The sequence below is a fragment of the Echinops telfairi genome, unplaced genomic scaffold (genome assembly GCF_000313985.2).
Source record: "Echinops telfairi isolate 266 unplaced genomic scaffold, ASM31398v2 ScPeMD7_7462;HRSCAF=8500, whole genome shotgun sequence".
Lineage (NCBI taxonomy): Eukaryota > Metazoa > Chordata > Mammalia > Afrosoricida > Tenrecidae > Echinops > Echinops telfairi.
In genome coordinates this window covers 5,617,267-5,621,474 of record NW_022111362.1, presented here as the reverse complement: position 1 = coordinate 5,621,474, position 4,208 = coordinate 5,617,267, and the positions used below count along the sequence as shown (strand labels likewise).

At 41.5% G+C, this 4,208-nt stretch overlaps 1 protein-coding gene across 3 annotated transcripts in view; it reads left to right on the top strand.

Moving 5' to 3' along the window:
* SYNDIG1 (synapse differentiation inducing 1) overlaps positions 1 to 4,208 on the top strand; it is a 268,069-nt gene that overhangs the window by 35,208 nt on the left and 228,653 nt on the right. The window lies entirely within an intron of this gene.

The following is a 4,208-nucleotide window of genomic DNA, read 5'->3' as shown; positions in this document are numbered from 1 at the left end:
GCCCCCTCTACCCCACCCCCCACTTTCCCCTCTCCTACGTCCCCTTGGAACCGTCATCTCATTGTTTCCTCCTCTGCCTGCAGAGATAATAATATGAACAAAAAACAAGGCAGAGGAAAACAAAGCAACAAAAGAAAACAACAACAAAAATACATTGACAAAAAAGAGAAAAGCCCATAAATAGTTCAAGGTCTGTTTGTTGACCTGAGTGTTTTCTGGTTGAGTCTGATGGGGTGCCACGCTTTGGCCCCAAAGTCTATTTTTGGTATTCCCTGGGGTCTTCTTTGCTCTGCTCCCCTTGCTGCTCTGTTCCACACCCTTGTTGTTTCACATAGGTATGGTGGAGTCAGATCGGGTGCAATGCCCGCACTGTGTCTCTAGTGTTGTCCCCCACAGTGCTATGGGTCTTTCAGGGACATCGTGTCTCATAGTGAGTCTGGCCCAATGGTCTTCTCTTTGCATTGGCTTCTCTGAGCAGGAATATTGTCCTCAAGACTTAGTAGGCCAGGATGTGCTCCACTCTCTCTTCCTCCCCCTTCCTTTGCTCCTTTGTGCTCTGATCAGACATGTCCCTCTCCCTGAGTTATAGCTTCTGTGTTCTCCTCTGAATTGAATTCTTCTGTGGGGAGATATGGCTGTCCAAGTAGTTGGGATTGGGGCCGGCCCCTCAGACCTTTCAATTGGTTCCCTGCTTCATGCTGGTATATTGCATTTATGTCTTGGAGCACTGGGTTAAAGTCTGGTCCCTCTTTCTCACATGTACTTTTCACAATTGAAAATACTGTGGCTTGGGCCAGGTGCACCTTAATTCTCAAATTAACATCCTTACTTTTCAATATCCTAATGAGGTCTTGTGTAGCAGATTTATCTAATGCAATACATCCTTTGATCTCTTACTTGTTGCTTCCATGAGTACTGATTGTGGACCTAAGCAAGACAAAATCTTTAATAACTTCAACTTTTTTTCCCCATTTATCGTGATGTTACCTGTTGGTCCAGTTGTTAGTATCTGGGTATTTACATTGAGTCATAATACATATTGAAGGCTGCAATTTCTTTCTTTATACACACATATTGACAACACTGGTTTACTTCTCCAGAGAACCCAGCTGAACACACCAGGAATTACTGATATGCAACCACTTTTTAAATGTCAATTTCTCAGTTTGGGGTCTTCCTTATCTTGTAAATAGTGTGTTTTAATATCACAGATTCAGGTGATCCTGAGTATTAAGTAGAGGACTTTCCCCACTGACCTTTTCCCCCATCAGGCATTGATGGTCAGAGTGATTCTAGTCTGAAAATTCATTGGGAATGATATAATTAAGGATTTCTAGGAGGAAATTAAAATGAAATAAATGAAAGAACTAGAAGGCAAAAAACATTTATAGTGGTATAAGTATAGGCACATACATATGTAAATACAGTAATATATAATCATGGGGATATAGGTCTATGTACATATATTTATAGGTTAATTATTAAGGTAGCAGATGGACATTAGACATCTACTCAAGTCCCCTTCAATGCAAGAACACTTTGTTCTGATAACCTGGCATTCTGTGATGCTCACCTTCTCAACATGGTTGCTGAAGACAAAATGGGTACAAAAGTAAATGTGGTGAAGAAAGCTGATGGTGCCTGGCTGTGGAACAATATAGTGTCTGGGGTCTTAAAGGCTTGAAGATAAACAAGTGGCCATCTAGCTCAGAAGCAACAAAACCCACATGGAAGTAGCACACAAATCTGTGTGTTACAAGGCGTCGATGGGATCAAGTATCAGGCATCAGAAGACCCAAAACAAATAACCATTTTGATGAAAACGAGGAGGGTAGAAATGGAGACCCAAAGACCATCTGTAGACAAAATGACATCCCTTCGCAGAAGGCTCACAAGGAAGCCCAAGCCTGCCAGGGTGCAGTATAGCACTGATGAAACACATAACATTCCTCTAGTTCTTTAATGCTTCCTTCTTCCCCACTATCATAACCCCAGTTCTACCTTAAAAATCCAGCTAAACCAGAGCATGTACAATGGTACAGATGAGAACTCTTGACACACAGAATCCAGGAAGATAAACCCCTCAGGACCAATAATGAGATTAGTGACATCATGAGGATAAGTGGAAAGTCGGGGGGAAAGGGGGAGAAAAGGGGAAGCAATCTCATTAATTGACGTACAACCCCCCCCCCCACCGCTTCCCCCAGCCCCTGGGGGATGAACAATGGAAACGTGAGTGAAGGGAGACAGAAGATGGTGTAAAATATGAAAATAAAAATAATTTATAAATTATCAAGGATTCACAAGGTTGGGAGGTTGGGGAAGGGAGGGGAAAAAAGAGTTGCTGATACCAAGGCTTAAGTAGAGAGGAAATGTTTTGGAAATCATGAAGGCAACATATGTACAAATGTTCTCAATACAATTGATGTATGGATTATTATAAGAGCTGTAAGAGCCCACAATAAAATTATTCATTAAAAAAAAAAGATTTCTAGCTTTGTGTGGAAGACTCAATTCTTGCTCTCCTTTGAGAAGACCCAAGGCATTCTATGCACACTTCACATGACCACTAAACCTCAAACCTGGTTGACCAGCTTTAGCAACTCCCTCCAGGCTGTGGCAGCATCAACTTAGGCTTAGAGTGAATTTTTTCTTTGCTTCTTTGTGGGCTCAGTTATGCCTTAAAGGAATATTTGCAATATTACCCAGAATGCTATGTTGCAGAGGTTTCCCAAATGTATAGTCTGCCACGGTGTTTAAAACAGATTTCCCTAGAAGAATATGAAGCTCTGGCAACACCAGATGGGTCTCAGGAAGATTGAAATAGTCTGGAAACTTGGGTGGAGGGCTATGTGCTCTCTGTTTAATTTCTAATGCATCAACTGTAATATTATTCTCAGGAGCCCTTGGCTGATACAAAATATTAAGTACTACCACTAACTGAAAGGTTGGTGGTTTGAAGCCACTAAATAGTGACTCTGATAGCAGGGAGTGAGGAGGCCTCCAGGAAACAGAGGTATATTGCATGACCCATTAGTGCTCTACCGCACCCTGATTGACTGGCCCGCTCCCTGCAACTCCTTTGTGGGGGGATGTTCTATTTCCGTAGATGGATTTGGGGTCTCCGCTCCAACCCCCCTCCATTCTCACCAATGCATTTTTCCTGTGCTAAATTATTCCAAAGCAATTTGAGAAAGGGGTGGGGTTCTCTGGATTAGACATTACTGGGAAGTAAATTCAACATTTGGGTGCCTGAGCAAGCTCTACTCTGGAGGCAGGAGGGAACCACTAATGTCCCTGATAGCAGAGTTAAAAAATGTAGACATTTTGCAGCTTTAGAACATGTCGAAAAACTAAACAAACATGTTTTTTAAATTACTGTGGTGCACTTATGACAATATCTCAAAGTAGGTGGGTAGGGAGGGCAATGGTTAGCAAAAACAAAACACCCCAAACAAAAAACAAAAGACCAGTAAAACATAATGTAAAAATATGGTATATCTCATGTACAGAACCATGGTTTATGACGACTGACCCAATTCTGTTGGAAACACTGTCACCAACAAAACTGATTTTTCAGTTTTTCACTTCTTGGATCCTAATTGATTTTTCAGTGAAATGTGTTTGTCAAAGCAAGATCCTCAGTTCTTAAAAGTGCCAGGCAGAAGGCTGTGACGATAGCTCTCCAGCCATGCCTGCCCGTGTTTTCGGCTTAGTTCTGATCCATAAGTATGCTGTCACATGTATGTATATGACTCACCGTCATATCTACTGTTGGAGCATATTTCTCAACACGCTACCTTCAGTCTTCAAAGCACAGTCTGCAGAGCAGTTAGGAATGAACCTGAGAAGAGTCCTGTTTCTGACTTATGATAAAATAGATGATTTAATCTAATGACCTACCATGACAAGAGTGTCAGAGATCTAAAGCTTGAGAAGGTTTGATTTTCACTTCTCAAATGGCTGTAAACCCTCCAGGATGAGTTGAGGCTGGCCCAGTGGACCCCTGGAATTTATGGCTTATTCCTGTTTGTGTTCTTTGACCAGTAGGTCTGAGAGGCTGGTATAGCTAATAGTTGAAGAGCTAATGGCTACAAGAGTAAATTCAAGATACCTGTTTAGGAATGCTAGATGGAAATGTGACTAATTTACCCATCATTGAACTGGATGAACTAATGTAGCTACTGATTGAAAAAAAAAAAAAAAAA